We start from the raw sequence: 25,638 nt of genomic DNA, 5'->3' as shown, positions 1-25,638 counted from the left end.
CACCCCCGCTTTGTTCCCCTCGCACTCATTGTCACCCACGTGTGAAAGAAACCTCCACTCGAGGCCCACCCATGACCACCTCTCTAGGGCTCTGTAAGAGGCGGTCACGCACTCGTTCCCCCCCCCCCCCCCATGATGTTTCAAAACCATCTGACCTGGCTGTGCTAACGGGTGGCTATTTTGGGAGTGAGATGGCAAAACCGTCTGCTATACTCGCAACGTCCATCGGAAAAAAGAGGGGATTGCTAAGAGGGAGTGCTCAGGGGTCCTCCTGTGTGTGTGTGCGTGTGTGTGTGTGCGTGTGTGTGTGTGTTCACAGCCAACCATACCAGTGAGCTAGTGTGGTGGGTGGGGGTCATGTGTCGCTGTAGGCCATAGGGATTGCTGTTGAAATTGGAGATTTCATACTCTTGCAAAAACCAAGACGGACACTGTAGTTTGCTCTCTGGCAACTGCTTGTGCAGACTTTCACCTACTTTGTTGTGTAATAAATGTGCACAGACTTGCACATGGAGCTTGTACATGTTTTAACCTACAGTATGACATTTTAGGTAAATTCTTTACATAAACATATCTTTTTAAGCTTGGGGCATTTGGCAGCGACACCATCTGAGCTTGGTGCTGTAACAGAAACAGCCTTCAGTGAAGTTAGCATTGAGGCCCTTTGGGAGGGAGCCTGATCAACAGGTTGAGCAAAGGAACATGCCAGCGAGCGAGGGAGGCATCTCTCTCTAGTTGCTCCTGAAACATCATCTCCCTCTGTGGGACTAGACTAATGCAGGAGGGCTAAGTAAGAAAACATTTGTTGGTCTAAGGCACGAGTCATCATCGTGCTTTAACACCTTTAAGGTCGCTTAGCTTGTTGAAACACTAGCTGCATATGCTAAAAGCTTAGTAAGTATTTAGGTTACTCAGAGAAGTTCAAACTGACCATCAACTTTAAACATAACTAAGTAGTGTGACATTTTTAGGCAAGCTAAACAGCTTTTTAACTCTTAGTTCATTTGCAATATTTGAAAATTAAATGTTTTCCCAACCATGTCTGAGGGCGCACTCACACTCGGCTCAGTTGCCCCTTACCGTGCTTAAGCATGATTGCCCCAGAACCTGTACTACTGATAAATGTCTCTTTTCTGGTATAAACTTACATTTATTTGCATCCCAACAGAATAGATCTACACACTACTTCTTACCAAATGACCTATTTCTGAAATATATCCAGTGAGTGTGTTCTCATGATTCAAGTTAATATGTGAAAATCTAATTTCTAACTAAACTCAGAGCAGACAAAGCCTTACGCCCCTCCTGAGATCTTTGGCGCCCTCCCTATGGGGGCCCATACCCCCAGGCTGGGAGCCAGTGATGTAAAATGTATTCAGTGTATTTTCTTCAAATGGATCCTAAACTCCCCTCCTGTATTGTTTCATCTTCCTTTTTGTTTTTTTGTTTTTTTTATGTTTGCAGTCAGGTTGCAATCCCTGTGACTTGCAATAAGATTTTCATCCCACTCTCAGGAAGAGGAACTTTTACATAAAACACACACACACACACACACACACACACACACACACACACTATAGGGACTGGCTGAGAGTGAGCGGGCCAGTTCCTCCTACTATTCCTCTTAATGTGTCCCTTGTGCTGGACGTGTGGAGCTGCCAGCATTGTTCACTAGCTACTCTGGACGCTAACAGCTGTGTGTATTTACCAATTATAAACACAAACTTATGGCCGATATTTCAGCTTAGCATCAACATTGAGTTATTGTTAGCAGCAGGGTTTTTTTTATTTTTAATAAAGGATATGCAGAGTTGTATTTAAAGTTCATTGGTTGGAGTTTGTCTGGCTTTTTGCCTTTTGCTGTTTTTATCTCTGAGGGTCTGTTCAGTGTCTGGCAGAAAAGCAACTCAGATAAGGCGTGTCTGCATGTTTGTGAATCCTGGACTGGTCCCGCCGGACTATGTAAGCAGTTCCTCGGATGCAGCTCCAGGGTGTGGATCACAGGGTGTATAAGCAGGCCTCCTGATGCAGCTCCTTTATGAGGCTCATATGCAGTGTGGGTAGACCTTAAGATGCAGCTCCAGGGTTGGGCTCGTAGAATTCATGAATGGGTTGCATAGTGAAGCAGTTTAACTGATTTTCAGGTCTCTGTTGGAGCCACAGGTCAAATTAAAGAGATATTTTTCTTCCTCTTTCTTTTTCATTCATAAGGGGTTTTTCCACAGTTCCGCTCTGGTATAAGGTTTCAAATGAGCAAGGATTGATACTAAACCAGAGTGACACTCCTTCCTCTCTGGAGCATCATGTCCCTCTTGCGTCCATCAACTCTGTTTTATATAAACTTGGCGTCTTTAGACATTTCCAAACAGTTTTTAATTTGCTTTGTTCGGATCAGCTAATAACTTGGTCGAAGGATTTGAAGGAATTTCATAGTTTTTGCCAAACTGTGCCTCAGGAACTCACACAAACACCACAGATTCCTCTGACGTGCATAGCATTAATACAAACCAGATAAGGTACTGAAAACTGCTGCAATTAAAGGCCGCTATTTAGCTATTTGTGTCATTCCTCTTTCCCTGACAGAAACAGAAACTTGTTGTTTTTTTTAAGAGTCTCTCTGGCACACAGCAGCATGTCACATACCGTAAAAACTCCGACACAATGATTATTAAACATTTGTGTGTGAAAGTATCTTATGTGTGTGGAATGTCTGACTCATTGATCCTCAGTGTGTGTGTGTGTGTGTGTGTGTGTGTGTGTGTGTGTGTGTGTGTGTGTTTGAGGGTGACTGTCACATCATTAGACAGGCTGAGCTAAACAAGTTTAGATCATTGAAATCATTTTTTTCTGTTTGTCACTTTGCATAGAGAGCGGAGGCCTAACCTTTCTGTTTTACATAGAGCTGCAGTCAAAGATGATTATGTGCTTTATCTCGCTGAGAACAGGACACATTCTTCAAATACGTGTGTGTGTGTGTGTGTGTGTGTGTGTGTGTGTGTGTGTGTGTGTGTAAAATATTCCTGAGTTCTTTCAATGTTATGAACTATGGCAGGTGTTTGAGATGAAAAGGAGTTAAATATTATTTGTAAATGTAAAACTTGCATGTAACTCCCACGGATGAATCAAACTTGTTCACCTATTAGAGCATTGAGAACAAATTCAACGAAAGCTAAAGACAGAATTAACAAGAATTCTCTGCAAAGCTGAAACTTGATGCGACGTTTTCCTCTATCTGCACACCTCCATTGTTGTCCAAGAGCTATAAAGGTGATCATCATTGTTGCCCAGGGTGATATGTCCCCTCATTACCATGAACATAAACCCTGTACAGTTGTTGATTTTGAAATTCCCATGAGGAACTTTCATTTGTGTCCATGCTGGAGCCTCCTGTGGACTAAGCCGTACCTCTCATCTCTTCGCTAATTTTTTGTCCTGTACACGATCAGATCAAGTAGTGTTTTCTGATTGGAAAAAAAAATCTCTTCACTGTGGTGTGTAGGAAAATGTTTCTGCAGCGTGCTGTTCATTACTTTGTCTTAAACTAACCTCGCAGCAGCTATTTCAATATAATACATTATTATGCTTATGCCCTTGTTTGCTTTTTTATGTCATATAGAGGCATCAGGATTAATTTCATTCTGTTTCATAACCAACTATAAACTCCACACAGGAGCTTTAAGCTAAATTCACTGTCCTGCAGCTTTAAATGGAAACTAAAGACCACATTTAAATTTCTTCTACAGCTGAAACTAGCCCTCAATTAATGAACTACTTACTCCTGTTTGTAGTCATGTTAGCTAAAAACAAAATCATCCCTCTTTCATTAAGCTTTGACTTGTTGTGGGATTTGCTGGCGGCTGAAAAAATATAGAAACACACCAACCTCATGATGAATAAATTCATTTTCAGTTGTAATCAGGACACTTTCCATTGTGTTTAACACATTGACATATATACATGAACATGTTTTACACACAGAGACAACACAGTAAATATTTAATAGAATCTTTATTTAACATCATATACATCATCCTTACACATAATCCACAAAAAATACACAGTACAAACTTTATTGTGATTAAAAAAGAAATAGTCATTTTCAAGATAGTTATCCCTTAAAGGAACAGCGATCTTTGCACCCGTCTTTCTTCACCCCGCTAAATCCGTTTCTTTGGTTCCTCAGTACACTTCGCAGTAAGCTGTGCAGCACTATAGGCCTGCAATCCAAAGCTTTTTTTTTCTCTCTCACTTGATTTTCATGCAGCCATCAGCACTGCACCAGACAATCAGCCCTTTTCAGATCTGGACAGCAGATGAACCCAATGAACACAGCTCTGAGTGCTGCGGCCTGCAGCCCGAGGGCATCGCCTCTCAGTGACGGTACCTTGTGATGCGACTGCTGTCTGTTACACGGACACACACACACACACACACACACACACACACACACACACACACACACATCCGCCCACATCTCTGCTCAATTTGATTTTATTCTTTGAGTAACACTATGCCAGCCTGTTTCAGTTATCAGGCGAATCAAAGAGGGAGCTTTCTCAGAGGATGTTCAGTTGTAAAACTTTTATAACCCTCGTCTTCTCTCCTTTTCTTCTCCCCGCCCTTCGTTTCACGGATTACACCAAAAATATATAGAAATACCTTGACCTGCTTGTGGAACAATTAGCTTGTTAAGCCATTTTAACACTCTCGAAAACTATTTTAACAACTTGCCAATGAAACCTAGCCTGCAACATAAAAATATTTGGTATTACTGGGTTACCAAACTGTTGCAGAGCTTTTCAGTGAAAACATCAGAACTGCTGTCACTGAATCTCAGGAACAGAGCGGTATGAACAGCAGTGCTGAGGAGTCTGTCTAGAAATGATCTTTATTAGATAGGAGCTTTTACTCTGGCATACTGATATGAACAGCATCATGACAGTTTTATGACTGGAAATAATACAAAAAATCCCCCTGAAGAGATCTGCAAATGTGATAAAACAGGAAAAAAAACAATGTAACACATTATCTCCCAGACATAAGCATGTAGAAACGTCCCCTTATGCACACAGAGACATTAGCCCCTCTAGGTGAGACATTTATAGAACACAAAATATTATCAAAGGCTTCATTCTTGCTAAACACGTCTTGAAAAGAAGTCTTTTGCACTTCCTCCCCCCTCAAGTTAATGCCACTCTCCCCAGGCTAAGTATAGCTGATTTATTGACAAGATGCCGCCAACATTTTTATGGTCTTTGAACCACGAGACTCGGCGTGGAGAACGGGATGAAGACCTCATGACTGCCGAGAGGCGGGGAGATGAGTCTCCCCCATCGGCTCTCTCTGTGGGACGCTTTTGTCCGATAAGAGGTCATGCACCACACCCGATTCAAGTCATGTGTTCCTCATTGCATGACGAGCAACACAAGACAACAGGGATGTGTGTTCGGATGTGTATGTGTGTCTGTTCGACATCTGTGGCTGGGTACATTTTGTGCTCATCTCCATCTAAAATGTTTGTTGTCTAAAGTGAACATCCTCCCGCTCTTTCTTCTGTCCATTTGTGTTGAGTTCTTTAAAGCGTTTGTTTCATGCATTGACAGAGTTTGAAAAGCGTATGCCCGGCTGAAAGAGAGGTGCTGCGTCTCTCTGTGAGTGGGTGCGTCAGTCTGGATCAGGGCTTTTTAGAACTTAAAGACCTTAACTCTGCTCCAGGGGACTCTTACTCTACACCCACGCCTCGGTCTAAAACTCTGGACCCCGTCAACATTCCTAGGATCAATGTAGACATAAGCTACTACTGCAATAACAGTATATCACTGCTGTATGATACATTCATACAACAACAAGCAAAACCTGGGTTGTCAGTGAGTGTGAGTGCAAAGTCTGGTCATGTTAACATACTGCTCCATTGTGACACGATCTATAATAGATGTGATGTCTCTATCATACATTGTCAAGTCTTTGTTGCCTGAAGGCCATGACAAACTATTAAATGATCAACTATTTCCTCCAGGAGAATTTATACCCCGGCCTCTTCAACAACTAGCAATCATGGAGTTAAACTTCCCTGACCTTACGGGTCAGCATTGCACTCCTATGACATTATGGGGCATTGGACAGTTTCAATGCAGTGACACCAATGATCTTTTTTTTTTTTTTTAAAGCAACCATATGCAACTTTTTTCACCTTTTAAAGTAGTCGTTTCAAAGTCGATACAATGGCACAGTAACTTTAAACAGGGAGGATGGCGTCTCTCCCATTTCCACATAGCGCCCCGGTCGCCTGCTTTCAGCACTTTGTAACTTTAGCAGCGGGTCACTGTTTTATCGCGAGAAGTACGTACTGCTCTGCAGCACTAGTTCACACAGTAGTTGGCCGTCTTTTCAACTTGTCAGACGACAAGGTTCTTTGGCTTCTCACATCGTCTTTGCTGGAGCTGAAAGAAAACAGTTAACATGTTTGGATACTCTATAATGAAACCTTCATTCACGATTTTTGGAGGAAGCATTTCTCAGTAGACAAAAAGCTCCCATCAAATAATGCTCCATGTACTGCACAGAGCTGCATGATAGCACATTTCCATGGGTAGCACTATTCATTAGAACACCTACTTCACCACCCTCTGCTTGTTAACACCAAACCCAATTCGGCAAAAAATAGCACCGACATTATCAAAAAAGCAATTGAAATGACGACAGCTCACTTTGGGATTAGCAGCTAATGAAGCCTCTAGCTTGCAAGATTTTTTTCTAACTCCAAAACTCAAAAAATTCACACCTGATCAGCAGCCGACTCAAGAGACATCACTTAAGGCAATTTGTAAGATTTGCACTCATGAAATCAAACAACTTTTTCACTTGTGCAGAAGTACAGTCGTCTCCACTACAATAAATTAAATCAATGGAGATATGAGATGCCAGTAGACTAGCGGTTAGAGCGCGTGCCCCATGTACAGGGGCCAAAATCATCTAGAGCGGTCGGCCTGGGATTGAATCAGACCATGTCGTTCCCCACGTTCTCTCTCCCGAGTGTCTGACTCTATTCTCTGTCCTATCTCTAAAATAAAGGCGTAAAACAGAGTTCCACTGTCACCTGATGTTTCTAGTTACAGTAAACATATCCAGAGTCTCTTTATCAGTCACCATAAAAAAGAGTTTTTACATCATTCAAAAACAACAGCTGCAGCGTCGATGTCAGAATAATAAATAAATATTTGCATTCAAATTGTCAGTTCTTGTTGTAACAGCAGAAAGAAAAAAGAAAGCAGTGAATGACTGAAGACCCTCGAGGTCCAGTTAATGATTTTAGTCACGTTATTCTCAAGCTTCAAAGAGCCGGCCGCTGTGCTTGTGGGGAGATGTGTTGACACATGGTTGGTTGACATTCATCCGTGTGATCATTTCCTCACATGAACCATGAGCGTTTCAGCGAGCCCTGCGGCAACATAATGCGTACAATACAACTCCTTCTTCTTGGCGAACACTGTCAGTAACAGATTCTCACCGTAGGACTGCAGCCACAGAAACATTTACCTCATTATATCAAAACCAGGCTTTAATGCCCTCTAACTAATTCATTTTAAACATCACATTTATTTGAAACGGCATGACACAATGGATTTTTTTCAACACATGGGGAATCATTTAAATGCTGTTGTACAAAATTAGCATGGAAATTCCCCAAAGTTGACTTTAAAAGAAGTCTTGAACATGCACCGTAAATCCTAAAATCATCCAAATACTTCTCTTCACGAGGAGCAGCTCATTGTCTTGCAAGTCGAGGATTTATCTTTAATAAAAGAATAGTGACATAACAAGAGGCTTTTGGGATAGATTACCTTCTAGAAACTATGTAAGCCATGATAAAATATGAAGACATGAAGCTCATACTGTCTGTTGCTCTCTCCTGCACAGTGTGGGTCACTTACTGATGCTCACTCACACCCTCACACTGACGCACACTCTCTGCTAAGCCCTTAATCGCAAACATGCTCATTTTCACCTTCCATGTTTACCCAGACAAATCAATCCAGCTGATCCTGCAGCTGCCGTACGGTGACCTTAAATGAACCCTGAGCTGCTGTAAGACGACATGCTGACTTTACTGCTTTTTTTACAAGCATGGCTGACACTCCTCAAGTGTGTGTACGCACTGTACTGTACCTATGCATGTGTGTGTGTGTGGTGCATGCAGTGGCCTACCTGGTGTATTAAATGGTGCGATGGGGCTACACTCTCTGTTAGAGGGGTGTTATTATGTGGCTGTGCATAGATTTGCATTTGTCTGCATGCTAACGTACAGATTGTATTTCTGTCCCTGTGTGTGTATTGGTTTGAGATTGTGCACGTTTGCTTTACTTAATGTTCCACCGATGAATGTGCCTGCGTGCCTCTAAACTGTACATGTTTTAGCTCTGTATGTGTGTTGTTAGCATGTGTGTGACAGGAGCATGGGCTGTAACTCACTCTGACTGCAAGTGGAGGCCCCTGGCAGGGGAAGCTGTGAGTCTGGCAGGTCTCAGCAGGGCTCTAAAGCAGCTCTGCTCGGCTCCGCTGCTGGTCGGCGGGCTCGTCTCCATGTCACACTGAAGAGGCATTCAAGAAAGCTCCTTACTGGGAGACCTCCAGCTTGAAAACAGGACAATGTCATCGTGTCTTATTGTTGGCAGCGATGTTAACTCCACATTAGCTCCCGAAGCCGCCCAGCTGAAGCGGAGCTTGGACATTCATGCCAGTTGATTTGCACAGTGTTTGCCATTTTCCCATGATGAATGGTGGCAAGAGCACTCTTATAGTTGCTGCAGGGCTGCCAGGTCTGCCCTGAGAGAATGAGCGTCAGGGTGGCACCTCTTCAATCTCAAATCAAACTCCATCACTGGATCTTTAATGGTTTCCAAGCATTAATACATGACACTTCCCTAAAACATTTGCAGGCTATTTAAAGGACATGAGATGATTTACAGTTTCACACCATGAAGTAAGAACTCCAGCTTTGTGTTGAAATACTAGCCTGCTGTTTGACTCAGTCAGATACATTTAAACACAGATGTTATCATATTTAACCTTTTTACAATGTATGAAAGCAAAAGTTAAGTAAGCAGGTTTGGTGAAAGACTAATGCCTGCACTGTATTCTGCACATTTTATAAATGGCTAAAGGAAAAAAGAAAGGCATTCATGTTAAAAGAGCTACAGAATCTTCTAAACTCCAAACACAACTAGATGCTTTTTTTATGAATTAAGAACCCACCACCCCCCCCCCCCCCCCAATACTTCCAGATGGTTTCCTGTGACATAGTTATTTCTTTCAATGAAGCTCACGACCCCCTTTTCTTTTTTCTTTCCTTGTGTACCATGTATTAGAGGTACCTGAAGTTTAAGTCATGATGTGTCGAATTTCTGCAGCCACAGCTGTGAAGGTTTTCATTCTCATTGTCATTTCATTGGAAACGCTTTGATGTAACACTTACGACTCATCTGGCTGCCTTCGCACCTTCATATGAAGCACATGGCTGCTCCTAGCTTTGAATAAAAGCGTCTGCTAAATGAATTGTAGAACTGTTCCTCACAAGCTTCACATTTTTTTAATTCCTCATGGGAGAAGAGCAAAATAGTTTAAAATCTGCCCTTGTATTTACATTAATTAAGATTTGAAATTACATTTTTAGATCGTACGATTATTAAAGGTTAAAATAATCTTAATCCAAATTTTGTATCCCCAAAAGAAAACACAAAGCTGCTTCCTTAGTGGACAGCACGCTGGGCATTCTGGGCAAGAAACAGAAAGAGGAGAAGGAGTGAATGAAATGAAGATGTGTGGGTATGTTAAGTGTGTGAGGAGGAGATAAAGCTGTGTGAGGAAGAAGAGGAGACAAGGAGTGGGAAGAGATGAAGGAGAAATGGGGTGCAGAGGAGGGAATGGAGAGCCACAGTGAGAGAGAGAGAGAGAGGTTATGGTTTTGGAGTCCGACCCAGATTTTTAAATATGGTCTCTGACAACCTGATCTGACCGTGCTGCTGTGTGGTCTTCCTTTCTTTCCACTCGTTACGGATGCATGACGACCACACGCCTCCCCTCTCAGCGCCCCGGTGCAGTCACTTCACAAGTCGGAGCACGTTCATTTTAATGCAACACTCGAATGGCGATGAGCTCCGAGGTCAGAGCGGCACCAGATTCCCTTACGGGTTTTTAGTTGTTTTTTTTTTTTTTTAAAGAACCACATTGCCCATTTCAAAGTGTGCATGTGTTCATCAAACATTAAACTGCAGACTGAGAGAGAGGGCGAAGCTCGTGCAATTACCTTGGACATTTTTGGAGCTAAATTACGACATACTTTGCTCATTCTTATTAATAAAAACATTTTTCACACAGGCGTTAAAATGCTGTAATTGAAAGGAGAAAGCATTTAAACGTCTCTATGTACCAGTGAGAGAACAGTGGGTGCAAGCAGAAGTCTCTGGCAGAGGTTGTTGGCATTGCAAACGCCTGTTTGGTTATTTTATGGCCAAGAGGAGCTAAAACCGAGCCAATTCCTTAAGAATAAGAAGTCAAGATTTTGTGTTTGGCAGGGTTAATGGGATTTTTAGTATAAAATACTCTCAAAAGAGACAAAATACCACACAATAGACTGTTGAAAATCAGCATGTTTTCTTTTATTTAGAGGGTAAAAAAGAGGACGGGCGAGTCTTAACATAGTGCAGGTATTCTTGTCTTTTTAGCATGGCTAAGTGTTGGTGTACATTTCTTGAATTTATAACCTGCCTGCCTGGATAAACATGAGCACCAACTCACACATGCCTCCCGCGCTGTCGGTTGCAAATGTTGGGAGTTGGGTGACAGATACTGAGAATGCTTGGACCTAAATTAAGCCCACTGCTTCATCAAAAACATCCTGCCTTCCTGCTCGGCCTGAGATTGTGGTGACTTCTCACAGGGAGTGTGTGTGTGAGGGGGAGGAGGGGGAGGAGGGGGTGCAGCGCAGGTAAACTAGTGGCAACACAAACACACACACACTTAACTCAACATGCAGAAAGATGTTCAGTGACTGGAAAACCCAACATGTTTCCTTTTGCAGCTTCTTTAAAAAAAATTAAAAAAATTAAAAAAAGGCAGAAGTTGTCTTGCTTTCACAGTTTATTTTTAGCAGAGTGATATCACATACCAGTAAATATTACCTCGCACTGTGATTAAGTTTGTTGTGGCAACGATGCCATAATTACTCTTCCATTTTCCCTATTTAACAAAATTAACTGCAGGGAGGGACTGCAGGGCGAGGAACAAACCCTGAGACAAAGTGCACTGTATAGATTCTATACTGTAAATGATTACATAAGACTTAGGCTACTCGAGCATTGACACACACACACACACACACACACACATATACAGTACACACAGATAACAAATGTGAAAGGAGCAGAAGTGGAGCGTGACAAAGTACACTTTCCCAGGTTCCTAGACAGTTTTATACAAAAGAAAATGTTATGACAGCACAAGTCTGAAGTTTGAGGAAGAACATTTTTTACAGGTTAATACATAAAACAAGCTCATCAAATATGATCCCCTGTTTGAGTTCAACGACATCAAAACTGTTTAACAGACGGGCTAAAAGATCAGGAAAAAGTTTGAAACTTGAAGAGTGACACAAAAGTCTAAGATGAATGTACAGTACGTTGCATATACGCTCAGTTAAAAAGCCTGACCTTTACTTTAAATGCAGCATTGATCCGCTGTGTTACTCATTTCACTTAAAGGTAAAGGTTTGAGCACTTATTTCCACACACTCCCTGGGAACAGAGAACATATTTACCAGCATGTACATTCAATCGCGAGTATGACCCATATACAGTAACAAGAGAGCACCAAAAAAAAAGAAAAAAAAAAATTGGGTGGGAGCAGGGAAGGCGAAGGAGGCCAGGAGGGAGGAAGAGGAGAGCTCTGCACCACTCTGCTCCAGCTCCACTGCTGACCCCACGGTTGTAAATCTGAGAGCAGAGGGCTGTTCTTTGCTTCTTGTATTACTTTTCTCGTTGACTCTCTGACACTGCACATGTTACAAGAGGTGACTGTCCACATCTCACATGGACTCCTATGCTTCTGGCAAGCTGTAGTCAGATGTTAATCTGTGTGGCAGGTGAGTTCAGGAGGGGGAAATGTGAAATGTTTGGGTGCAGATGTTTCAGACTTTTAAAAAAAAATTAGAAAGTATGAAATTAAACAGATACGATCTGGCTGACACAATAACAAACGTCCGTGTTCGTTCCTTCATTTTAACAGACAACTTAATTCAGTTATTCCACTGCCTTGACATTCAGTTCACTAGGCAGCGCTACTGTGAGGAATAAACAAAGACTGAAGCTGTTTTTACTTCTGCTCATTAAGCATGCATGTCTCCTTTATTCACACATACTCCAAAGCTTTCTGTGTGATGGTTGCCAGGAAGAAGAACAAAAACAAAGAAGCTGTGAAGTAGAGAAGCGTCGTATTAATATAGTGCACTTCCAGGACATTTGGACTGTGACCACTTAATGATCTTGTTGCCTGAAACACAACACAGCACATCCCTCTGAGTCCGAGCCAGGCAGATCAAACAAAGAACGAGACAGTTAGCATGCTGGTTACAAGCTTACATCAGTAAAAAAAAAAAAAAAAAATTGGGTTGAGTCTAGCCAGAGTTTCAACACAGCTCCCAACAGGTTTTCACAACTGAGGGTGGATCAGGTTGAAAGTTGAAATGACTCCCAAAATGACACAGAGGATATAAGTATGCAGAAGTGTTGCAGCGTCTAGCTCGAGTTGACCCAAATAAGTCCTTGTTATGTTACTTAGCAAGGATTTTCACAATACCAGAATTTTAACGCTAGTAGAACTGATTGGAATGATATTGAGACTTATTTCGATACCATGGCAACAAAAATAGATGTCCTAGGATCCCAATGTTGGGAAATGTCTTGTTTATAACTACCGTCAATACCCATCATACATTGCCAATGTTTCTGCAACCAAATGTTGCCAATGTATTTACGCAGCTTAGATAGTTTCTCTCTCTTTGAATCCCAGCAGCCTTGGGTTGAAATGTAACTGAAGATTTGTAGGGTACTTTTAATCCTTTGAACTCTTCCATACTATGGAACGGTAAAGAATAGAAATTGTGTTAGTTTTGTATCCAATTATCAAACGTTCTGATAACCTTATTATGTTCAGTTTAAATGGCGTCAGGGTGTTGAGCTGTCAGAATCAGACTTTAGGACACAGCATTAAACCTGACAGATGTATGGTGTCAAGAATGGAAATGAGCTTCAAACACAACAATAACTTGTTTTTTCCACACTGTGTCATAGTGGAAGACATCTGACGCAACCTCTGGGACGGCACATAGCTCCCCCCAAAACATTGTCTAGTTTTTGTTTTTTTTTTGGCGTCACCTCTTGTAGTTTGACACTTTCTGTGTTCAGTGATGTTAAATATAAATACCACAAGAGCGTTCTGCGCTCAAATTAAATCAGGTGTAGAGCCAACAAGCTCCATCAATCAGGAGGTTAGTTTCAGTCGATGTGAAAGTTTGGGTATAACATTACAAACGGCTTGCTTACATTACAGTTGTGGGGCTTGTTGAGTGTGATGCATAGTCTCAAAGTATGCAGGTCGTGAGCAGCCAACTCCAGGAGAACTGATAATCCTCTCTGCATTAACAGTTTGAAAATTGAGTTTGAGGTTTGATTTAATGTGACCTGATCGTGTATTGGTGGTTGTGAATTGGATTGTTTTAGGTGAGACAATGCAGTCACTGGTGAATCTCTTCAGACAGAGCTGCAAGACTCAGACAAAAGAATGGTTGGACTTGTGTTAGATATTCCTGGAGGACAGTTTATTGGATACAAGAATAAGTTTCTAATAATACAAGTAATAATGCATCACTGAGATTCTTTAATATCTTTTATATACAGACTGTGCTATCAAAGCATTCTGTATTATTATTTTTATTGCTGGTTAACATGTAATGGGGGAGTTAATGTAATCTTACCTCCAAACGTAACCCCCCTCTGACCCAAACCCCATCCTCAAACACAGCTTGGCGGTTGTGATCAATGTTTGTATGTTTTTGATAATACATAAATTTATGAAACACCTGTAGCTGTTTCCAGGACTCTGCAGACAGTTTAAGGGCTTTGTTGTTGCATTCAATTTGAGCTCCTTTCTCCTCTGTGGCTTCTTCGATGTTACCTTGAGACGTCTTCATTCACCCCTCACTTTATAAAGCCAGAGGCTATTTGACAATGAACACAGACGGTCTGAAATATCAGCCGACCGTCTGAAAGGAGAGATCACACAGTGAACAGAGAAACACTTGAAGGTGAAAGTTTGCTTTAAACTAATTAAAAAAGTGTCAATCAGGGAGCTTAGGAGGTGCTGGTTGGCAGATTTTGTTACCTTAGACCAATCAGGCCCCTCTTCTTTTTTTTTTTTTAGATTGATAAACATTTACAAAAAAAGATTTAATTTAATTAAAGTGAATAAAGGTGATATTACTAATGCTGTAGAAGAAGCCATACAGGGATAACACAATCTTGCACACAGGCAGCTTTTGGCTACAGTTAAGGGTCCTGCTAGCTCTTAATTTTGAAAAGGGCCATCTAAAAATGGCCCTGTCTAGACCACAGTCTATAACACATGGATGTTGTCTCAGTGACATCATCCATTGGTTTTCTGTAGTGCACTTTGAAGCCTGTCAATGTCGGTCGCCATATTGAAAAAGCCATCTCAACCAAGTAACCAACCAAGTGCAGCTGAGGCGGGCCTTAAGCCCTCGTGACATTTAGCTACAGTGTTCCCGCTTGCAGTCAAACCAGTCACGCCCCTAATTAGGTACAACTCTTATCCTTCAAAAAAATCTAAATTGATGAGTTATTAAAAGAAATTCAGCCCCCTGGTGAAGGTTTGACTCCTGGCCTTGTCATCCCCCAATTTCTCTCTCCACGTTTCCTGCCACTCTTAATCCAGCCTGTCAATTAAAAGCGATAAAGCCCAAAAAAAAGTTTGAGAGGCTGAGTCGTCCATTATCAGTTATTGTGGAGAAACCAAGCGGCAAACTCCAGTGTTGAAAAATAAAGCTAACGGGGAAGTGCAAAAACCTGCAGTAACTTGAGTGTTCGCTTAAGGCTGGCTCGACACACATTGAGGGAGGGTGTTTTTTTTTTTAATAAATCATCTGTTTTGAGGTTATGAAGGATAAGTGCTGTTCGTTTGTCAGGAGGTTTGAGAACTGTTTCATTTCCAGCTCTTTCTGTCAATAAGTTGACTGAAAGTTAGGTTGAGACAGCATGTCCAGCATAGCAACCGCCATCGGCGGGCTTCCAAAGCCCTGTTCAGTAACAAATTGGTGACATCATCCAGGGTTCATTCAGCCAATGGGAGAAACTGAATGTTGTATATTTTTTTAAATTGCCAAAATGTATTCATTACAATAAACTTATTAGATTAAAATGCTCTTTTTTTTAGATTCCTATCTTGACAAGTGAGACCTAAGAGACCTAAGAAATGGCCCTTTAGCATGGACTTTAGTTAAACATTGGCTCATGCTCAGACTAGCATGAAGGTTGCCTTCTTTATGCTAAGCTAAGCTAAGGGGCAGCTTCAGGTTACTCTATATTTACTGTGTAGACATAAGAGTGGGACAGGTGTTCTAAACTAACTCAGTGTAAGATAATGAATAAGAGTATTCCCCAAAAAAGTCTTGTTGATAAGTTGATAACGACCAGGATGTGTTACAGAAAAAGCATCTTTTGGAAAGTAGTCACTGCAACAGTAGTGATATGACTTGTCAAGGGGAATTTGTCACCATCAATCTGACATCAAATATACGCACACCTTTCATGCATGTAGTCCTACTGTATGCATATTGCTTACATTCACACATCCACACTGCCCAAAATAACCCATCCCACATGCCAGGGAGATGAGTCAAGTCAAAAAGAGCCAAGTAAAACAAAGAAACACAAGAGGCATTAAGGAAGAGAAATAAAACTCTGTCAACCCAAAAGAGAGTCACATGAAAGTGCATCTGAATAGTTTGAAGTAAAGTAGTAATAGTCAGAAGTAAAGACATTTCTAAAACTGTTGGTTTTGGAGTCAGACGGGTGCTGTGCAACTGTTCTGATGCCCAGGAATGAGAGGGAAGGTCCAAGAAGGCACATTGCTGAGCTGCAAGTCGCCTCGGGGGCTGCCTGTCACAATGCGGCTCCTATCGGCCCCAGTGCCAACATAAAACAACGCTTCATTTCAGCACATGGCAAGGTAAGCTCATCACGCGAGCAGTTTATTCATGTTCACATCAGCTGCTTGGGTTTACGGTTAGAAAAAAGCAGCACAGATGAGGGTATTTCACAGAACTGCCAGCTGAACACATGCTCTGCAGATCAACAATGCGTGAATACAACACTTAAGATCATCATGGGTGTGAAGACTCGTGCATAGACAACACAATCTCCCTTTTCTTCTGAAAACCAACTATGAAGGGATCACGCTGTCCCAATTACTGATGATTTGCCCAACATGAAGAGCAAAATAAAGCAGCAATTGATGTTTTCCAAGTGGCTTGAATAGCTTCCATTGACAGCTTTGATAGAAGCGGAAAACCTCTTTTCTGTAATGGAAGAAGGTTTTTTGGGAAGAGGGCTTTTCCTTTTTTTTTTTTTAAATAACCACAGAGCCAAGCTGAGCTCTGTGGTTATGGCACACAGGCCCTCTGGAGTGGAGGATGTTGGCTCAGGCCGGACAATGGGACCTAATGTGAGCTGCAGTAGTATAGACCAAATGATCAGCGCTAACATGAGGCAGTGCCATGGCCTTGAAGAGCCGAAAATGCTCTTCATCCTCTTGTCAACTACGATTGTTGAAGAACATTGGAGGAACAGCAGCTAACCTACATTGCAGTCCTTTCATTTTCAAACACTGCACTAAAAAAAGGCCTACCACAGCCCACCATTAGCTCTCCTCGCTCACAAAAGAGCTGTGAAGAGGTGGGTGTTGGGAGTAAAATGGCCACCTTTTCCATTATATTACTGCTGGAGAGGTTTGGCAGATAAAACACTCTCCACCGAGGTTCTTTGGGGATGTTTTGGCAGTGGCATCCCTTCTTTGGCAAATGGTCTTTCTGCCAAAACAAACACCCAGTTTTCCTCACACACACACACATGAACACACACACACACACATTTCACTTGCTGACTCCACACAATGGCATGACTGTATCTGCAGCATCAAACAGACATGTGCCAATCGCCCTGCGGAGCTCATTGTTACTCAACACTGGGGCACACAAACGCTGAGTCGAGTTCAGCCTGCAACACATTTTGCAATGCATTGCAAAGAGAAAGTGCCTGTGAGGTCTGCCAGCATGCATCGTTGACCCCAAACAGCCAGAAAACAACTGGAAACTGACCCCCCCCCCTGTCTGTGTTTGGCAAAGGATGGCGGAGAAGAAAGGAGGAGTGACTTTTCAAATATTTAGGCTGAACTCAAGCAAGGGCACCTCTCTGCATTTCTCCTCACACTATAGCAAATTATTTCACAGAAAACAAACATCAACATGGCAGCGTTGTATGAAACGGCTCTCTGCTTATGTATATTCAAAGATAATCACAAAGGCAAACAGTGGAAGATGAGACCCAGCTGCCGACTGAACTGAATGCAGCCAGGCAGTGCAGGAAAGCTGAATCCAGTTTGACATTCCTTATAAAAAAGCAAACAGTGTGTAAAGGAGAGGTGGGAAGTTTAAGAGTTAAATATCTGTATGAGTGTGTGACTGAGTATACATGTGTGTGTACACAGTTCTGACCCTTGAGTCCAAAGACCTCATTTTGATACATATGTTAGAAACAGTGACACACTTCCTAACTGATCCTCTCTAGAATCATAAGGTCACCTATTGCCTAAATTTACTGCAGTGGTCAACACAGTCTTGATTTAATCCTTCAAACTTAACGATAGTACGTAGCAGTAAGATGGACAAGGCTGTTTAAACTGTCTTTATTTGAGTTTATTTGTTTTGTTTAATCGTGAAGAACTGTGTTTGTTTTGGAGTTTGGAGTGTTCATGCATTTTAAAACAAGTGGGGGAAGTCGGACTATGCCAACCTATTTGAAGATTGATTTAAGATGTTGACAAAGGAGGGACGTTTCTCGATTCTCGACAGAACAATTACATTCTAATCTATCAAGCTATTACACGAGCTATGAAAAAGCACTGGAGCTGCTGCGCTGCTAACCAGCTGCCTTTGCTAAGCGGGCTGTGTAAAGGCGCATCTCAAGTCTCTTAAATGAAGCTGAAGCTGCTCGGAGGAGATAGGAGAGGAGGGAAATGTAAGGGGCGATGAGAGGATTCACGAGAGCAAGTCTTTTTACTTTAAGACACGCCCCCTTATTGGATATCAATCATTGATTGGACGCTGCAGTGAATCAAACTTCACAACACTAGAGTTTATTAACAGTAAAAGAGAAGTATAAATATTCTCTCTTTGTGGTCGGTCGTTTGCCCTTTTTAATTTTATTATGAAGAGAATATAAATCTGAGCGAGTCGGAGCCTGTCACTAAGAAACACTTCTTACATTCATCGTCCTGTCCATAAAGTTCACATAAGGCCGATCATTAATAAGTATTGGGTTTGAGAATTGTTTTCTGTTTTTAATATTTTCCTGAAATTTAAAACCTAATAAATAATTTTAGGGACAGTAAATTAGTAAATACTAATCAAATAATTATTATTTTTAAATGAATCATAAAATAACAAATAGTTAACACAGACACGAACGGCTGTTAAAGCCGACCGACGGCTGAGCGGTGATCGGCTGATGTCATCGTCACAAACGGACGTCGCTTCCCCTGACGCTACGGAGGAAAAAGGTCGTCTCGTGTCTCTTGAAATCATGTTACCTTGTTCCCCCTCTCTCCTTCGCTTCCTTTCCTCGTGCATCTCTGGTGAGAGGGACTAAGAAGCAAGTGAAGGATGCATGGATGCAACCTAAGAGACTTGGGATGCACCTTAAGTCCACACATTTAGTTAACTAACTAAACAGAACAGCTGTTTTTTTTTATGTTGTGTTACTTACAATACTGTAAATCTTCAGATGATTTATCAACAATCTGGTCATAATTAATTTAACCATGTCCCCTATTAGCAGGCTAATGTTAGCTTTATTAGTTATATCAGTTAGCTATGCAAGCCCTACACCTGGCAGTTATTGGGTGTCAATATTAAGTAACTACTCTCTAATAAAGTTATACATACAGAAGCTCTCCATTAGCATACTCTCAATGAATATACTAAACCTGAACTTAAAAATACCTGGTGCAACAAGCTCCAGGCTGAGGATCCACCACAGCATCACATTAATTTAGCTTAAAGTATTACGCCTAATCACCCTCCTGTCTGTTGACTCTTGTCACACCAAAGCCTTGTCTGACAGGCTGATTGGCTAAAAGCAGGTCAGGAGGGTTCATTCGCTCTTTCAAACGAGATGGATCCACACAGGGAAGGTCTGCTCCAGTTTTTCTTGCCCTCTCGCTTTTGTGTGCAGTGTTTGCTCTGGATTTGAGTGGTTCTTCGGGTGTTGGAGCAGCGTCAGCCCACACCCTGATGGCAACCTCGGTTACAGAGAGATCTGGGACTGTGCCGCCACTGGTAAGCGGGGGGGCCCCTTTGGGCGTGGTCCTTTCACCTGTTGAGTCATGCCACCATGGTAGACTCATCATCCTTTTTGTCTGCTTAAACTTATATTTAAGGTTGCTCCCTACGAATTAAGCCACCAGTTAATAGGACCATTACACACATATAAAGTAGACCAGGGGGAATGAGTTCACCATCGTGTGTTAACACCTAACAACGCCACTCGTATACCAGGACATGTGCAGGTTCATTGCAGCTGAGTCTCAAGAAGATAAAGAGAAGCTATGGAGCATGTCGCATCGGTAGACCTTTCACCCGTTTCTATTCTCTGTCTTGTCATCACTCAATACAACTTTGTCATCCAGGAGCTGACTGTAGTGGCACATTTATCATGAGCCATGAAAGAGCTGTTTTGTAAGCTGAGTGTCAGAGGAGAATAGAAGCTACTGGACTTCAAATGTCACCCTCTGTTCACCATGTACAGTGGATGCATATTTTTAAAGCTTCTCCTTTTGAAAAGGTTCCCCTTGTAAAATATTTTGTCAGGATTGCTGAATTTGGAGCGAGAGCAGAGAGACCTGTGCCGACTTATTGTGATTTAAAACTCAAATATAAGCAGACAGAGGCTTGAGAAGAAACTCCTGTTTCAAAATACCTCAATATTTACACTCCATTGTAGTTCACATTCTTAATAAAACCAGGACTTGAACCAGTCTGGCTTCCCCGGCTCGGGTGTTTCTTTACACTACAGTAGCGCTATGATTTGATGTATATTTCTCACAGCCAGCACAGACACTTGAAGCTCAAAGATGAAAACATGCTAATCTGGAGGGTTATCCAGCCCTTTTTGTTTGTATTCAAACTTCCTTGTCAGAAAATGGTGCAACATTTATTAGCATGCAATTGTTCCACAGAAGCTGCAGACAGCCAGGCGACTGAAGTCTACAATATTTGGGGGAAAAAATGTCAAGTGACTGTGCACTTTTTGATTGGATTCAGCTCTGATAAAAGCACAAATATTCTCTCAGTTTAGTGCCTCGTGACGCCCCAAGGTGCCCTGACTGGCAGGGACCCGGCTCTGATAAAAATCATTTTATTAAAAAGAAAAACCTTCCTGTGTGAATTTGACCCCTGGCTCACCCTGATCCCCACCTTCGCTCTGTTCTCGTTCGGTGAAAAGCGAGGCTGATCAGTGTTCGGTTGGAGCCTGAGGGAGTCATGGCGGCTGCATGGCGGCTGAGCAACAGCCATGGGGGAAGCACGCTGTCAGTCCTGTGATAGCCGTATGAGATTCCACATGCTCTGATGAGTAATTTCTCCCTCCCTCCTCCGTCACCATGTGGTTCGTGGCCCTGAGTCATCGTCCACACTTTCCCTCTCCCCTTGTCTATCTCTCTCCCTCTCTGTCCCTTGACATGAATAGGAATCTTCCTTGCTTCCTTCAGCAGAAGGACCCGTCCCACCGGGAGAGTCGACAGAATAGCCTCCTTCTGATGACTCACTCACCAACACTGAGAGCTCCTCTAGACACCACCCGCCCTTTAGCCAGGACAGCCCACCTCACCACACCCAGGCCTGGATCGCAGCCCTCCACGGCCTGCTTTCTTCCATGCCTCTCTTTCTATCAAGTCTGTATTAACCTGTCTCTTTTTCCTTCCTATGTCTGTCTCCTCCTCCCCGCCTGGTTGCCATTTTCTATATCTGGCTGAACGGCTGCTGTCTTGTCAGGATGTCTCATTATTTACCTGTCTTACGCTCCCATCTGCCTGCCTGTATTTCTACCAGCCACTCTGATTTTTATTTTTTTTCGTCTGCCGTCAGCCTGTCTTATTTATCAGTCTACCTGCCGACCTTCTTTTTTTTTCTCTGTCTGTGTCTCACAATCCGTCCCTTGGCACTCGGTTGCAAAGTCAAAACACCAAAGGACACGGAGCCTCGACTCCCTCGTCTGCATTTTAAACTCTGAAGACTTGGGCAGATATTCAGAGAAGCATGTTTGATAAGTTCCCCGAAGGGAAACATTGGCATTGTTCTGTTTCAGCTAACTCAGTACAACTTTGAGCTAATCTGCATCAGCAAACGTGTTGAGAAACTTTTGACAAAGGTTACTGTTCGACTTCAGTAACTCTTACTAGATTGCATACTTCCATTCATGCTAAACTCTCTAGATGAAGCCTATCAACCAGAGCGTACATTTTTCAGTGAGCTGTTAAGTGCAACAGGTTTTTGATAAGAATCCCTAAAGCCCACTCTGAAATCCTCTTCATGTTGTAACAGGAGATTTGTTGACCATTGCAAGAGCAATAAGGATTTTTAGGGGCATTATGACTGGGTTAATAAAACACAGCTGCCCCTAAAAGTCCCTCACTTTTCTTGCTGCCTTTTCTTTCTCTCTCTCCCTCCCTCCCTCACTAGCTTAATCTTCGTACGTCCCATTCCAGACTTTTGAGATCAAACTACAACACTCGCTGGCTCCCTGAGTTGCGATTTTGGTGCAATAACTTTTGGTATCTGTTCAGTAGCAGCTTAAGCAATCCAACAAGTCAGAGTGACCACAGCGTCTTTTAAAGTGTGACCTTTTCAAAAGGGCTCGGGCCATATATTTCACAGAAAGCGCGCCTGCTTTCCAGTATTTATGAATTGTATATTTATAATGGCAGAGTTTTATTGGGTTTCGCAGTGACGCTTTTAAAAGGGGTTGAATGAGTTCAGAGCAGTGTTTCCGAGAAGGAGCGCTCCGTGTGTTCGTTAGGAGTTCAGCTTTCACAGAAGAGGTAAACACAATGTGGAGCTTTTTTTTTTTTTTTTTTTTTTCAGCAGAGTTTTCTATATGATGCTCACAATTACACACACACACACATGCACTCAGCACTACGGTCAAGTCGAGGACTGAGCGAACCCAGTGACCCAGAGCAGAAAAGCACCTGGGAAATGTAGTAAAAGCTTATTTAAAGTAAATCTAGGACTCTGCTCACAGAGAATAGGGAGACACGGGAGGTGGAAAATAAAAAATGAAAAGTTGTAAGCAACACCGAGCAGCAAGTGGCGAGATGAGTCCGATCGGGCCTTTTAAACAATGTGAAATGCCACTGAAATAGAGAGAGAGAGAGAGAGAGAGGGAGGCTTGGCAGGCAGGAGCAGCCAGCGCTGTTTAATATCACAACTTTAATCAGCACACTTGGTGACTCTCCCAGAGCTCACCCGTAGCCATGCTGCTTATTCAAACCAGGCTCATTCCACCAAGCCTCCCTTACTAGGCCCTCAGCTCTCATAGCTGCGCTGGCTCGTGCTCTCCTGCAGCATATATGGAGAGCTTTTGGACAGAGTGCTTATTATCTGCTTTCTGTGATGTATCACGTGTGTGTGTGTGTGTGTGTGTGTGTGTGTGTGTGTGTGTGTTTTAGTAGGCTGCGACGGGAGGGGAATCTGTGATGATAGTTGAGTGCATCACCACTAGAAACACTCAACTATACTCTTCACTGGATCGTAAATATATGTGAGAGTTGAATATATATCTTTTGTTTGCAGTAGCAGCTCACCTTCATTTTCAAGGACTTTAATTAAAGCTTTAATATGTTTGACAAAGTGTCTACTTTCCTTTATAGACGTAATAAGAAATAGCAGGCTTGTAAAAACGAATATCCCGACACTGATCCGTTATGAACAAGCCTACAAATAATCTATGATGGTTTTAACCTTTTAATAAGTGAAAGTGACGCAAAGATGAACCGCTCACAGTCTGCTGTGATGCCATTTACAGGCCTGCCTCAAGTGTGTTTTAATAATCACCTAGGTCTCTTTTAAAATAAAAATCCCATGCTTCAGCGAATGTCTTACCTATGTGTCACTTGCAGCACGGAGATGCCACCAGCGTACCCCTCCACTCTATTAATTACATAAAGCATCTTGTGTCAGGATGCTAAATTCATTAGTGAGGTATGTGTTCGGCATGCTAGGGTCAGGACAGATATAGACACAGGCCTCCAAAACAACTTCTTCTTAACCTGACACAGTTGTTGTTGTTGTTGTTGGACGTGATGAAGCGCGTGTGTTTCGTTCGATCAGGTTTGTTCAGGGAGACTTTTGAGTTTCGGCAGAAACGGTCAAGTTTTTTGTTCAGTTTCTTTTCCAAAAATTCAAGGAGGATGCGAGCAATTTGCTCGTAATGTTGCCGATTAAATTTTCATCATGTGTGCTTTGAAGAGAAATAAATTACATTGACTCATTTTGTAATAAATTAAAGTTTTTGTATTATTACTTTCATCTGGCCTATTTTTGATCTGGCTAAAAAAAAAGCCTAAATAATAAAAAAAGGGATTTGTTTTAAAAGTTATTTATCAGGAGCTGTGCACTAGAATTAGGCCAGCAGAGACACACACACACACACACACATTTAGTTTTTTATAGAGAGATGACATGTGAAAGCTGCTCATCATTGTGTGCATCAGATAGAAAGAACCTCAGCTCTGCTTATCTGTGACTCTTTCACAAGCCTGTGAAGTTGAAATATGACTAATCAAAGGTTTGAAATGATTATTAAGCAATGACGGTTATTGTTTGACCCCTGAGCTATAATATCGTTGAACACATCTCAGCCTTACCTTTGATTTAACACCAGTTTGCACTGTATTCATTAAGTTTAATGCCTGCACTATTGCACCTTTAGTACTTTGAATATTACCTGGAGCCTTTAATGGGTCCAGGATATCCATCAGGGACTTTGTGGGGCCTTTTATTTTTGTAAAATATGTTCTGCGTTTTTTTTCTCTCGATATATTTCCCCATAAAAATGATCTTAAATCGCATCATGTTCAATTATAAAACGGTGCGTTTACTGACCTTAACGAGCGTTGTAATCACTCCAACTGATTAGTTATTACATTGTTTTCTTTAAAACTGACGATACCGTGTTTGTGTTTCCTTTAAGACTTCCATCTGTTTCTATTAGTTTTCACTAAAAGGTAGGACGCAGGAGTATTTTTGGTCTCTAACTTCGGGGTTACATGAGCCGGAAACTGGGACTTTGTAGGCCAGTTGAACATATTGAGGACTCACCTTGCCCCCAAAGACCCAGTCTCTGACCCACACTATCATCATCATCGTCATTCGTATTACCAGGGACGCAACCACACATTTACCCCAGGATTCTGGATTACACTTTCTATTTTTTTTTTTTTTTACAACATTTTTGAGGTAAAGAAGGTTAAATATGATCACGCCGATACTTACCCAATGATCTGCTGTCTGCCAGCGTTGGTAGAAGTAGGTGATGCTGCTGTTGTTACCTGTGTGTCGGGCAGGTGTCTGCATCCCGCAGCCATGTGGAGACCTCGCGTAAGAGAAAGAAAGCGCAGACTGTCTGGCTGCTTGTCTGGCTGCCCGCGTCTGCAAAACCAAGTTCAACTTCACCGATCATCCAGCAGCACCGCCGCCCCAGTAACACCGATTACTTGGTCTTACATGCATCCCAGATTTAGCAACATTATCCTTTAGAGGTCGAGGGGGGATGAATTGTCTCTTATAGGAAGAAGTCGTCCGGTGCGCCCCCCCGGCCTATCTGCTCCCCTCTGAGAAAAAACATTACAGACGCAACAGTGTCGTTGCCTTGTGCCAGCCAGTTTTTCCCCTCCCTCCCTCCCTAAAAAAAAAAAAAAAAAAAAAAAAAGCTTCAGCATTTCCCACCGAGAGATACCCGGTGCGCTCCCAGCACCCAGCCAGTCACCCAGTATCCACTCTGGAGGGAGGCAGACCGGGAGACTGAGTGGAAAAAGAGGTGCTTGCTGTTGCTAGCACCATGCTGCAGCCTCGATATAATGAGCAGGGTATTCCCAAACAGCTGGAAGGAGCTGATATATGCTGCTGCGCCCTCGTGTTGGGCCCTCCCCAAAATGGACCGGTGCTAAGTGGTAAACTGGTTATTTTCAGCGCGTCACTGGCTCGTCTCCTGTTATAGGTTTCCGTCGGGGGGCGCA

At 42.3% G+C, this 25,638-nt stretch overlaps 1 protein-coding gene and 1 long non-coding RNA gene across 2 annotated transcripts in view; one reads left to right on the top strand and one right to left on the bottom strand.

Moving 5' to 3' along the window:
• Window positions 1–25,638, top strand: part of misp3 (MISP family member 3) — a 138,285-nt gene that overhangs the window by 106,767 nt on the left and 5,880 nt on the right. The window lies entirely within an intron of this gene.
• On the bottom strand, window positions 9,331–24,686 carry LOC132991790 (uncharacterized). Its single transcript, XR_009676267.1, has 2 exons — window positions 15,082–24,686; window positions 9,331–14,991 (listed from the first exon to the last, which is right to left on the bottom strand). It is a non-coding gene; the product is annotated as an uncharacterized LOC132991790 (long non-coding RNA).

This window comes from Labrus mixtus, chromosome 2, assembly GCF_963584025.1.
Source record: "Labrus mixtus chromosome 2, fLabMix1.1, whole genome shotgun sequence".
NCBI classification, from domain to species: domain Eukaryota; kingdom Metazoa; phylum Chordata; class Actinopteri; order Labriformes; family Labridae; genus Labrus; species Labrus mixtus.
The sequence above is the reverse complement of the archived record's forward strand: the minus strand, read 5'-3'. Positions and strand labels throughout refer to the sequence as shown.